General features: G+C 40.7%; 1 long non-coding RNA gene across 1 annotated transcript in view; it reads left to right on the forward strand.

Moving 5' to 3' along the window:
- LOC123384462 overlaps positions 1-8,600 on the forward strand; it is a 28,649-nt gene extending 20,049 nt beyond the window's left edge. The window contains exon 2 of the long non-coding RNA XR_006595564.1: positions 7,838-8,600. This is a non-coding gene — a long non-coding RNA (uncharacterized LOC123384462). The remainder of the gene's footprint in view (positions 1-7,837) is intronic.
- The last annotated feature ends 5,321 nt before the right edge of the window (positions 8,601-13,921 follow it).

Consider the following 13,921-nt stretch of genomic DNA (forward strand, 5'->3'; position numbering starts at 1 on the left):
ATGATATGATGAAATAGTATACCCAGTTACAATGAATAAACATCTACATATTTCAGCACAGATTAAAATGTAATGCTAAATGGAAGTGAAAATTACAAAATGTCCCTTTATGTAAAATGTGAAAACACACAATTATATATGTGCATATATTTATGAACATACATGTAGAAAAAGTATAAAGACATGAGCAGGAAAAAGGCACATGAATAAAAATGTTATTACCTTTGGGAAGAGGCAGGATCTCCTCAGTCAGGGTTGGGGAGACATCTCTGACTCCAACTAAAATGTTTTCCTTCCTTCCTTCCTTCCTTCCTTCCTTCCTTCCTTCCTTCCTTCCTTCCTTCCTTCCTTCCTTCCTTCCTTCCTTCCGTTTTTTAAATCTAAGGACATGTAGCCACATGTTAATGATCTTAAAACCTGGATAAGGTAAATGTGTACTGTTATACTTTTATCTGTATCTTATTATACATTTGAAATATTTAATAACTAACTTTTTAAAAACTTTTTCTGGGGAAAAAAGCCACAACTACATCGTTTGCTTGGAGCTTTGATGTAGTTCTTCTCTCCCTTTAATACTGCGATGGCAAAACAGCTGTGCTGGAGAAGCATGAGGCTGGCTGCCTGCGTCCACTTGCTGATGGGGGCGGAGACTTGAGGGTCCCAGGTGATCCATCTCACAGCCACAGTATCAGGCTCCTGCTGCATCATCAATGTCCACTTAGTAACTCCGCTTTGGAATGTGCACGAGATTTAATCTGACCTCCAGAGCAACACACAAACCCTGGAGTGAAGGAACCTCTTTACTTACATAATTGGTGTTTTATGTGGATTAACTGTTTGAATTGTATTTAACCTATATTTGATGTGTTTCAAATGCTCTGGCCCCTATAAAAGACCAGGTTATGAGTCATTCACGAGCAAGTTGAGAGGAAATTGGAAACAGCTGGGGAGCCGGTGCTGCAGGGCGTCTGATGGATGAGAAAACCGAGACTCGAGAGGCAGTGGGGCTTGTCCAAGCCTGCAGCTTTGTTTGCCTTTGCAGGACCCAGAGCTCTGGTCCCTTGACTCCTTGCCCAGTACTCAAACCTCAGGCTGTCAAGGTGTTCTTTTTCATGGACAGGTGAAACATCTTCAGGAGAGAGAAAATTAGAAATATTCGAGGTTTTTGGCCATTCTCTTCTTCTCCGTGGTGTTGCTTTAGCTCTATACTTAAAATTTGCAGAAACCAGATTATTATGCATTTTAGGTAACCAGTTTATTTGAGGAGCCTTACCTTGAAGAAGGAAATGGCTCTTTATAGATAGATATAGATATAGATATAGGTATAGATAGATATAGATGATATAGATATAGATATAGATATAGATAGATACTTAATGCTTATTTATTTTTGAGAGAGGGCACACACATGCGAGAAGGGGAGGGACAGAGAGGAGCAGAGACAGAATCCCAAGCAGGCTCCGCACTGTCAGCACAGAGCCCGATGTGGGGCTTGAACTTGCAAACCGTGAGATCATGACCTGAGCCAAAGTTGGACACTCAACTGACAGAGTCACGCAGGCGCCACAGAAATGGCTTTATATTTTTTTAATCACTGCTTTCAACCATGTCCTTTCAAATTGTCCATTTCATCCCCTAGTGTTATTTTAGGCAGATCTGATATCTTTCACGTCACTTTTAGTTATTAAAATTTGTCCAAGCTCATAATGTCATAAGCGATTCAAAGCTCTTCTTTCCTTCTCCAGAGTGGACTTGGAAATGGGTTTGTGTATTTAGTGTGGGGGATGACACCTGCCCTGACACTGCCAGCCCCTTCTCAAGGGCTACCTCTCTCTTTTTGGTGGTGAGGGGCGGGGGGGGGGGGGGGGGCTAGCTCACTTAATGGGGGCTTAATGGCTGGTGGTTCTCTCTTGGGGATAAGGGGAGGTCACCGGTGTCACACAGGTTTGTGATTTTCTCTGAAACTGGAGGCCTCTGTTAATCAAGAGTCTGTTATGGTCCCAGAGTCTATTAGAAACCGGTGCATCCAGGAAACCTTCTGCAGTGCTGGAAATGCTTTATACCTTGTCCTGCTCTTTCCTAAGGCAACCATAGGAATAGGAAGAACTCCCCAGTCAAGCCTTCAAGGCCAAGAGTACCCCAGAGAGCAGGCTGTGGGAGAACACGCACAACACGCTTGTGGCTTTTCCAGGCTCCGATGCCCTCCCAGCATACAGAGGCACCGGAGTGCCTTCCCTGATCCAGTGTAGCAGCCAGAAAGAGGCTGAATCCCTCACAAACGTGGTAAAGGCCCTGCTTTCACTCTGAGAGGAATCCGTTCCATTCTATTAAACTAAGGACTGGTCATTGAGTCCCAGTGAATAATTTATCAGTAACTGCATCAGTGTCCTTTCAGAGCCAAGCTGGGGAAGGAGGAAAAGAAACAATAGGCCTCACCCATCCAGGTGGTAATGTCAAAGGTTGTGGAGGAAGCATTCAAAGCATTCATTCACACGGCCATTTTGTCCTGTTTGGTTGTAGGGAGGAAGGAAGAACGTGGAGGGGGAAGGAAGACATGCCTGTTTTAATAAACTTTTTTTTTTTTTCTTGGTAAGAAAGAAGGTCACTAGGAAGTTACCTCTGGAGACAGGGTGGTCCCCTCATCTGACCACATCCACACGCTGCAGCCATTATCTGGTCTGAATTACTCTTATTAAGGCTTTAGGTAGTGATTCTGTCTGAAGCCAGCCTATGTTTTTAGACTCCCCCTACTAAGAGAGCTGTGAGCAATCTACCCCTGGAAGGAAGCTGTCCTCAAAGAGAGCATCATTCAGACAAAATGGCAGGTTTGTTCGGCTCTTTGGAACTTGCCAGAAACCATCATTTCAAATGGAACTGGAAATAACTTAATCCCTTTCAATTTAGAGCCTTAAGCAGCTAAGGCTTCATTCCTTATGGGTTCTTATTTAAAATTCTGTCTTTAGTATCAAAACTTTCAAACCTTTGGAGGGTCATCATGTAGATCTCTGGGAAATTGACTTGAACTACATATATCTTAAAATAATCCATGAAATACTTTGGGTAAGTAATAGAAATCATGTACTAATGTTATGTCAATATTTTTTTATGTTGCTGAGATGTTCAATAGTTGATACATGTTCTGTGCTCTGAAAACGTTTCCAGTTCCGATCAATCGGAAGTTAACTGAAATAGTCGATATAAATTGCACTCATACTTTCTAAATGTAGAGGCCCAGTTTCTGTTGACTTCTAGAAACAACATTCTGAGGGTACTGTGGGATATCCAGGGAAACATTTAGTTTCTTTGTAGGGTCACCCAGAAGCCTATCTTTTTACCAATTAAACAACGTATTTATTTTCCTCTTAATTTAAGTTTTGATGGCATTAATTTCCCTTTCAAATATACAGTCATTATTTACACTTTATGGCATTCATGCTAGTAAAAATTCTTCTCCCTTTAAAATATTATTATAAAAACCAAAATATAATGAGTCTTGGCTTCCTGTTCTAGTTGTATAGAGCAACCTGGTTTGCAACCCAGAGAGGAAAGGATGAATCACAGTCATTTTCTCAGACTAGAAGCACATAGATCTAAAATATTTATAATGTGGGCAGGTCAAGGATAAGTGCACTTGAGGGCAACTGTATGTATGCAATTAGCAGGAGGCACTGCCTAATGATATATAGAAAAAGTGACAGTTCCAAATAACATAAGCCTCTCTAGATAAATCACATCTTCCAAATGTCTCTGAAACATTTCAGAATGTCTGTCATTAACAGTTATCACAGTGATCGTTTTAAAGTCTGCCATGTCCCTTTGCACAAGTAAGTGGCTGGTTCCTTCTATCCATCTGGTATGACTCAAGGCTCCAGTTTCCTACTAGAGAAAATTATGAGGGTTGAAAAATGTGACAGAAAGAGAGGAGAGAGGATGAGAGAGTGTGCAAGCACATGTGTGTCAAGAATTCCAGGAACCCAGTCAGTAATCCGTCTTTGGGACCCCCCCAAACAACTAAGGATGTGACGATGCTGGCAGGTCATGGATTATGGTATATTACCTCACTTTGTCCTTTTGGATGATTTAGCAGAGATGCCTTCTCTAGAGATGTTGGGAATTGACAGGGAGAGCTGGACCTCTTTCCTTCTTTGGGATTTTTATAAGCACAGAAATCTCCCGATTTACTCTCTGGCACATTCCTGCTCCTCATTCAAACGGATGTCAGCGAAGACTTAAATGTCTGTTCAGCTGGTGCTTCTACTGCTGTTGCTACTAGAGCCCTCTCAAGGAATCTTGTTTCAATAGGGCAGTTTGTACGCCTCCAACACTTTGATTCTATTCAAGGTGTCTATTTGTTTTCTCTGTATCTTTTTATATTTTGAGTAATTTATGCTGGGCTTTTAGCTTTTATATGCTCCATCTCCGATTCTTTTGTCATGTAAAGTGAAAATGCCCCATTTTCCTGCCCTCAGTTGACCTACTTGATTATAAAGCATATTCAGCTTTCCATCCAGCAACATAATCAAGATACTACTATTTCTACAGTTTACTCGGATGCCTTATTCCTCTCTGGGATGCGTGTGTATTATGTCAATTTAGCTAAGCTAGAACTACATTTCCCAGAGTTCTCTTTGCATAGCTGGCTTGGGTCAAAAGAGAAATTTTGTTTGAGATTCAGAAGACAGAAATGAAATAGCCATTTTCTTTTGGTGCTTGGAAGGTTGGTGCCTGCACGGGGCGCTGGTGCCACTCACGTGTGTCTTTACAGATTCAGTGGCTCCGCTGGTTGGCATAGGCCACTGTTGCGGCCTGGCCATAGTGCTTCCAGCTGTCCTGCATCAGCTTCTGGGGCTCCATGGACACTGCACTCTTCTCTGTGGGAGAGAAGCTGCCGGCTTCTTCTGCAGGGTACCTGCACTATGTAGACTTGGAGCCTTGAAGGTAGTCGAGAGTGCCATTTGAGGTCCAGCCATCCTTGCAGCCTCTGCCTCATTCCCACCTATTCTGGTGTGTCTATGTTTCCCCCCTTCATGCCCATCTTTTCTTCTCAACTGCTTGTCTGCTAACTTCAAGTTCCAGTGCCAGAGGCAGAAGCAAAGCCTCACAGAGACTCTTTAACGAGCTCCCACACTGCATAAGGTCAAACCCCGAAAATAAATCCCTTGTTATTAGGTCACCCCTAGTGATTGTGCTTCTCTGATAAAACCTTGATGGATACACTAATTTTACTCGGTTGGGTGCATTTTGGTGAATAAAGGAAAAAAGGACTTAGGCTACCACTGTTAAGGTCAAGGTTACTTGTCCATTAGCCTCACCTGGGTGGGAAATCTGCAGTTAAATTTTAACATTTTTATTTGGGACAAACATCTTTCAACTTTTTAGTTTCAACTTTTTTAAATGTTTATATCTTTTTGAGACAGAGACAGAGCACGAGTGGGGAGGGGCAGAGAGAGAGGGAGACACAGAATCCGAAACAGCTCCAGGCTCTGAGCTGTCAGCATAGAGCCTGACGCGGGGCTCAAATTTACAAACCATGAGATCACAACCTGAGCTGAAGTCTGACGCTCAACCGACTGAGCCATCCAGACGGCCCTAAATATCTGGAATTTAAACCAATAGCATTCCATGCAATCAGCTTCCAGCCTATTGCTCAGAGCAGTTTAAGGATTTTTCAACAACTTTGCTTTAGGTTCTCTTACATGAACAACACGAGGAAGGGCTACTGGAACCCTGAGTGGCCAGGGTACACCTTTGGGAATGCCCTACTGCCAGTCTTCCATCAGCACTGGGAAGGTCAGGGCACCCCAGGGCCCTCTGATCTGCTCAGTTAGCCTCCCTACCACATTACAGGACTAATACATCCTGGAAAGAAGTCTTTTCAGGGCAAATAGTAATCCTGTTGGGCAGCCAAGCAGCGAAAATGTATTTAACTCTTCTACATGGGTGGGTCTGTTGATGTTTAATGGTTTTGCTTTAAATTATGAGAGTTGCCCAGAAGCCACAAAACTACATTTTGGTTACATGCATGTTTAGGCACAGAGAGCTGGTAAGATCTAGAAAACACTTCAGGAAATTCTCACTATTGTTCTCATGGCTGAACTTTCCTGAATATAATGCCTTCTCTTTTTCTTTTTCTTTTCTTTCTTTCTTTCTTTTTTTTTTTTTTTTTTTTACATGAGAGTTTCTTTTGGATCAGATTTAGGTATACGGGTCATGACTTGTACAGGATCTTAAGTAACCCCAAATCTAGATGAATAAGAAGTTTCCAAACACAGCTGCTTGACAATGAAGAATTGCCAATGTTCTTTTTATGAGGGGAAGAAAAAGATATTTTCAGAAATCTGTTTTCTTTCCTCTGGAGTTTGTTTTTCATTCAATCCAAGAATGAAGACTTATTTTTTGTTAACTCTAAATATCCATCCTTGAAGTAATTTGGAGGCAGTCTTACTGCCTTAATCATCTTTAAACCTCAGCTAACTTATGTTGGATTCACTTTGTATGAGTTATCAGTCCAGCTGGGTCTAAAAGTGGCCAACTACCTGATCCTGGCAGAAAAGAAAGTCTCAGAAATGGAAGCCAAACGTTACTCAAATAAAGGAGGCCACATCTTTGGAGGGTACCTTCCATTTTCAGGTTATCAGTGTGGATCATTAGAGCTTTGAGTGTCCCAGCGGCATACCAGTCTGAGAACACCTAGAGGCTCATGCATGTGGGGGTATTAGGGAGTTCATACATAGTACCTATATTTCACTCATCTGAGTTCAATACTAATTAAGAGACAGACATAAGTGTCAGATAACTGAAAATGAAAATTATGGGCTTTCTTACTGAGAAATGCTAAATTAGAGGACATAGCTAGTTGTACAACAATATTGTATCGTTGTATTGTACAACAGTTATTCCACACTGCCCCCGGTCACAGGCACAGCTGGACAATCTTACTCCTCATCCACAGGGTCAAGGGCTGTGCACTAAGCTTCCTGTATGATTAAGAACAGAAGAATCAGGAAGTCCCAAAGGAGAGGAGGAAGCAAAGGAATGACCAGGGTATGCCCAGTTCCTTCCTCCAAAATCTGCCATCAGAGGAGTCATTACTGCTTTCATTGGGAGAAGAGAGTAAAAGGTGAGGAGAGAGGTCATGTTATTGTTCTCAGGGTGTCCTCTTCATGAACACTGCTCTCCTTCCTGGGCTCTGCCACTGTCTCCAACCAGGTTCCACCATGGCTTCTGGAGCCCTTGAAGAACCCAAAGCTGTCCAACGATCTTTAGCAAAGCAGGAGAGAATGTTTCTATTCTTTCTATATTTTTGTGGAATCATCTTGTTAACAGAATCCCAATTTTGCTCTGGCTGGCAATGTAACAGGCTATTTTTTCCCCTACCCCTTGCATCATGGGATGGCCCTGTGACACAGTTTGGACCAATGACACATAAACAGAAGTCTCCTGAATTTTTCTGCAAAATATTTTGCTTTCCAGATATATATATATATATATATATATATATAGATATATAGATATAGATATAGATAGATATAGATAGATATAGGTATATATATAGTTAATATCATCCTCCTCTGCCATTCCCTTCTTCCTGCCTTGGATTCTAATTACAGAGTATAGCCACCTGGCCATCATCAGGAGTCAAGGATGAAAGTGAAAACTGGCACATTAACGATGGTGCAGCTGATATATAGAAAGAGACTAGGTGCCTGGTGCTACTCTTGATCAGCTGAATTAAATGAGCATCAGCCTACTTCTGGGTTTCTTGTTATGTGGAAAAACAAAAAGTAAATAGATATCTGTATAAGACACTCTAAGACGGGTTTTCTGTTACTTGCAGATAACTGCCATCTGAACTGAGAGCATCCCTGTCTCCTGAAACAGCTTCAAGAGGGAACATCATGAAGAAGCAAAGGATGAAGGAGGCCCTTTACCTCTCTCCTCCCACTGCCCCCTGACAGCCAGAGCATCCAAACCAACACCAATGCAGGGATGAAACACGTTGTGGCCATTTCACCCCCAACCCATCATCATTTAAGAGCACTGTAGGGCAGAGCGAATGTCTTCACTTTCATCACTTATGTGCTATTTAAATCCCATTTCAGTGTCTATACCAAGCCAAGGATTCACTACCTCGCTGAAAATAATCACAGAATCCATTCTCCTGGCTTTTTGTTTAAGCTAAGGGTCACCTACCATTTAGAAAACGTTGGATAAGTTAGAATTGTGTTTCTAAAGTCTGTTTTTAATAAGCTATTTCATCACCCACTTCTCCAGCTTCAAGCAATCAATTTCCTTCTCAGCAAACTCAATTACTCATTATCATCTTCAAAAACAGATTTGTATTGAGTAGCACAGAGCCTGAGTTGAAGAGACTCCCAATACTAGATCAATAAAGAAATCACATTCTTCCCCCAGCCCCACCAGGCAGTGCATTCTCGAATCCCAGGGAGCTCCATCTTACATAATTTAGTAGTATTCTATAATAATAAAAGAAGTCAGAGGATGGAGGGAGGAAGGAAAAAAACACTACCATATCACTCCCTAAAAGACTGTTCCCTGAGATATACGCACTTGAAAAAGATTACAAGCCAAAAAAAGTATCTGGGTGCTTGTTTTATTTTAATCGGAAGTATAAATTAATATTTTTTTCTACCAGGAAATATTGACAGATCCAGGGAAACTGGCAACAAAAAAAAGTGCTTATTGGGTTATTGGTTTTGCTTTGTTTTTTTTTGTTTTTTGTTTTTTTTGCTTTCTTCTGTAGGAGTATAACATTCCTCTATATTATTCTGTATATTTATTGCAATGTTCCCTGTCACTTTGTGGTTTCCATATACTTAGATAGCTCTGTGTGCCAGAGTCTTATTTTTGTCAGCCTATATCAGTTAAAATGCACTGCGCTTCAAGTAATAGAAAACCTAATAGTGGTTCAGACCACAAAGACATTTATTATGTAGTTATCAAAAAGTCTTGAGGCGGTCTGTCCTTGAGTTTATTCAGTAACTCAGTGGTATTGTCTAGTCATTCTACCCTGCCCTCCTCAAAGAGTTGGTGAGGTTTCAAGATGGCTGCCACAACTTCCAGAGGGAAAAGGCAGAGCAAAAAGACAAAGGCAGAAAAGGATTTTCTTAGTGGGTTGGACTTTATCAGGGAGGAAACTTTTTTGCAGCTGTAGTCCAACAGGCTTCCCTTTGGATTGCACTGGCCAGGAGTGGGTCATGACGAGCACTGGCTCAAAGGGGGCTGGGAACAGCTGCTGAGTAGGCCACAAACATCTAACACAGAGTATAAACTTCTAGGGATCAGCAATTGCATATGTTTATTTGCTCTCTGTGTTTTGTAATAAAACAAAAAATACATCAAAACTGTAATTGCAGTAAATATATTCAAATAATACTTTGAAAAAAGAAAAAATCACTCATCATTCCACCTTCCTGTTATAAAGATTTCTCTTACATGTTTTGTCTTCCACTCCCTGTCCATAGTCCATATTCTTAAATATTTTTACCTGTTTACAATCTATTTTTATATTTTTTTCATTTAATATTACACTGTAATAATTTTCCTATTTTTCTATATATTGTTTACAATTATAATTTTAATGGAAAGTTTTTTCTTTAAGATATATCACAACCTAACCCTTTCCTCATTATTGAACTCAGATGATTTTACGTTTTTTGGCTAAAATAGATTATACTATTATATTTTGGCTAAAATAGGTATACTAATAACATCTTCATAAGTTTTTCTGCTAGCAGATTTTTTTTTAAATTTTTTTTAGCATTTATTTATTTTTGAGACAGAGAGAGACAGAACATGAACGGGGGAGGGTCAGAGAGAGAGGGAGACACAGAATCTGAAACAGGCTTCAGGCTCTGAGCTGTCAGCACAGAGCCCGACACAGGGCTCGAACTCAAGGACCGCGAGATCATGACCTGAGCCGAAGTCAGACGCTTAACCCACTGAGCCACCGAGGTGCCCCAACTAGTAGATTATTTTAAGTGCAAAATAACCTCTAAAGTCATATGGATGTAATGTATAGCATGATGACTGTAGTTAATAATACTGTATCGCATATTTTAAAATTGCTAAGAGAGTAAATCTCAAAAAGTCTCAGCACAAGAAAAAATTTTTTAAACTATGTATGGTGACAGATGTTAACTAGGCTTACTGTGCTGGTAATTTTACAATATATATAAATATCAAATCGTTATACTATATATCTGTAATGAATATAATATGTCAAATATACCTCAAAAAAAGCAATGGATATTTTTATGACTTATAAGATATTGTCAAACTCTCATGCAGAATGACTGTTTTAGCTTAAAATTTTCTAGTGATATGTATATATTTTACACATATATATGTATATATTACATATATTTGTATACGTATACATTTGTAAATTTAATCACAACCTCACCAGCATGGTACTATCATTATTTAGATGTGTTTGTTTTGTTTTGTTTTTTGCTGATTCACCAACTAACAAAATGTTACATTATTTCCATTTTTTCTGGCAAGGAGACCAGAAGACTAAACCAGCCAGGGCAGATCTTACATGACCATAGTTGGGGCAAGATAGCTTCCTACCCAGAGCTAAGTTTTATTTGTTTTGTTTTGAGAGAGAGAGAGCGCGCAAGTGAGTGAGGGGTAGAGAAAGGGAGAGAGAGAGAATCCTCCAAGGGACAGAGGGAGAGGAAGAGAGAGAGGGAAGTGGGGCTCACCTGAAGCAGGGCTCAAGCTCACCCAATGCAGGGCTTGAACTCACAAACCGTGAGATCGCGACCTGAGCCGAGTTGGAAGCTTAACAGACTGAACCACACAGAGCTAAGTTAAAGCAAAATGCTAATAGTCTTTTGAAAGGGAGCTCTGAAGAGTATGTATGAGAGATTTTGTACGATTTTTATTCTCTACCTTTTTTCTAATTATAAATTGAATATGTATTGTGATGATGAGTGTAAAGCAATTACAATGTATTATTTTACTAATGAGTTGAACTTTGATAGTGCTGGCATAGGTGTGAAAATAAAGAAAAGTGTCCCCACAGGTCACCAGGACCTGGAAAACCTAAAACGGGAAGCCAGAGGTGGAGAGATAGATATACAGCCTGGGTCTGGGGAGTCCACTGAGACCAGAATAAGGAACAGCATGCCACTGGAGCAGAAAGGAAGTTAAAAACAAGGACTTGAGGGCTTCTCATAAGCAATTGAAGCAGGGCAGGAAAAAGACCAGACCTTCAAAAGTCAGAGGAACAGATTGTTACTTTGATTGCTGCCAACGTCTTTTCTTACTGTTGTTTCTCCTTGAGTGAATTATCTATTCACATCATAAAATTTGCCTCTCTAATTATAATGTTGACGTACTCATTCACTCCACAAATATTTATTGAGCACCTGCTATGTACCAAGCATTGTTGTAACCACGGTGATGCAGCATTAAACACAATAGACAAAGCCTCTAACAAGAGAAGGAGGTTACCAATTACAAAGAATGAAAAGGAGCATAACAGCATAGAAAGTGTCTGGTAGAAGGGGGAACCTCTTTCTCATATAGCAGGTCAGAGGAGACTTCTCTGATGAGGTGACGTTTGAATGGGACCTGGATGAAGTAGGGAAATGAAACAAATTTCTGGGGGAAAAGTTTGTCTGACTGAGGGAAGAGAAAGGGAAGATGTCCTCAGACCTGAGTCTACTGGATGTGTTGAAAAAAGAACAAGTCGAGTGTGGCCGGAGTGTGTAAGTGAGGAAGCAGTGGCAAGGGAAGTGGTTGCAGAGAAACCTGGAAGCCAGATCCCACAGGCTCTCACAGGCCAAGGTGAGAATGTGCCAATATATGGGAGGTACCTGGGTTTGCAATGACCTACATTTTAAAAGAACTACAAGCTGCTGTTTGGAGAACAGGTTGGAGGCAAGAGTGAAAGCTAAGAGGTCTGTCAGAGATTATTGCAATAGTCTCAGTAAGGGTGCTAGCATGTGGACTAAGCTGGGAGATGACAGAGCTAGTGAACAGCCTTCAGATTCTGGATACTTTTCCAGGCTAGCACTGATAGAATTTGCTGATGGATTAAAGGTAGCATGTAAGAGAAAGAGAGGAACCCAGGAGGACTCCTAGTTTCTCCGCTAGGGGTATCTATAGTGCCTTTTACTGCATTTTGGAATGCTGGGGAAGGAGCAGGTTTGGAGGAGAACTTTGAAAGTCCAGATCTTTAAGTTTGAGGTCAGGTATCCAAGGGAAAAAGTTGGGTTGACGGCTGAATATAGTTGTTTGGAGCTCAGAGCAGAGATCCGGATGGAGGGTTAATTTTAGAATGATCAGCATGTAGGTACTAATGAAAGCCACAAGCCTGGATGAGATCACCAAAAGGGTGAGTGCAGGTGCAGAAGAGAAGAGGTCTTTCAACAAGTGGAGACTGGGAAGATGAGGATCCAGCAAAGGTCACTAAGAAAGAGTAGCCAGAGAGAAGGGAGGACAACCAGGTGGGTTCAGGCTCATGGAAGCTGGATGAGGGAAATGTTTTAAGAATTGTTTCAGTCAACCATGTCAAATGCTACCAAAATGTCTAGGAAAATGAAGGCTAAGAATTGATCTACTCTGGTGCTTGGTAAACACCTAAGCAAACACCTAAGGTGGATAAAAAGCCATGGAAAACAATCCCAGCAACCGTCCCTCCCTGGACTTATTCCAAAGTGACAACAGGCTTTAGATAAGTCTTCATGTAAGTAAGGACCAGTCGGTTGATAACTGAAGTTCCACAAACTGTTGGAATTCCTTGTTTGAGATGTGTGCTTGGGTATTCCCGAAATTGTTCTGAGGATTAAATGGATAGTAAGTGCTAAGTATGGGGCACAGAGTCTGGTGCCGTGAAATCACTCAATAATGTCAGCATTAACTATTACGGTAACCCTAGTGAGTCTCATTTAATGTTAAGCTCTCATTTCAGGTTGTTACTTAGCAGTGTTCCAAAGATAAGCACTAAGTTTCCCGGAAATGATTGAAACATCTAAGAGCTGAAAGGACTATAGAGATTAATTACTTCATTCTCCTCACTTGACAGGTAGGAAAACAGAGATGCAGCAAGATTGGGTGACTTTTTTAAGATCGCCCACATCCACCAAATTAGTGGCAGGACACAGACCAGAACACAGGTCTCCGTATGCCAAATTCTTTAGAATCAATTACAGAAAAGATTATAGGCGAGACTGAACATTCCATGTCAGGGGATCTACTTTAGATAACTAAAGTTTGTTCCTTATTATTATTATTATTATTTTAAAGTTTTTTTTTTTTTTAATGTTTATCTGTTTTTGAGAGAGCGAGTGTGTGGACAGAGGAGGGGCAGAGAGAGAGGGAGACACAGAATCCGAAGCAGGCTCCAGGCTCCGAGCTGTCAGCACAGAGCCCAACGCAGGGCTTGCAACCATGAACTGCGAGATCATGACCTGAGCCGGAGTCAGATGCTTAACCGACTGAGTCACCCAGGTGCCCTTGAAGCTTATTCCTTTTAACTACCAAAACTTAATAACAATCATGACCGTCATTATCACTCTCAATTAAAATCTTCGACTGCTTTGATGAAAACACTTTTCCTACACAATGGAGTTATTTTAGTCTAGAAGATTTGAAATTCTTTAAGTCATATTTTCCTGTTACCTTATTTCTTTGCCAACTGCTTTAAGCTTTGAGTAGTCCCTTTGACATGTAAAACAAGTGACGATTTCATATGATAGTGTTACACAATATTGTCAAAGTGATCACTTGATATTTTCTGAAAAGACAGAAATCTAAGGAGTTAAGAACAGCAACAAGCACATGATTCTGCATCTCAGAGCATTCACAATTTTAACAGTACATTTATTAATATTCTATACACCAGTAGAGTCATAAATGTATTATTAAGGAGACTTCAGGGCACAAC

The sequence above is a fragment of the Felis catus genome, chromosome A3 (assembly GCF_018350175.1).
Source record: "Felis catus isolate Fca126 chromosome A3, F.catus_Fca126_mat1.0, whole genome shotgun sequence".
Classification (NCBI taxonomy): domain Eukaryota; kingdom Metazoa; phylum Chordata; class Mammalia; order Carnivora; family Felidae; genus Felis; species Felis catus.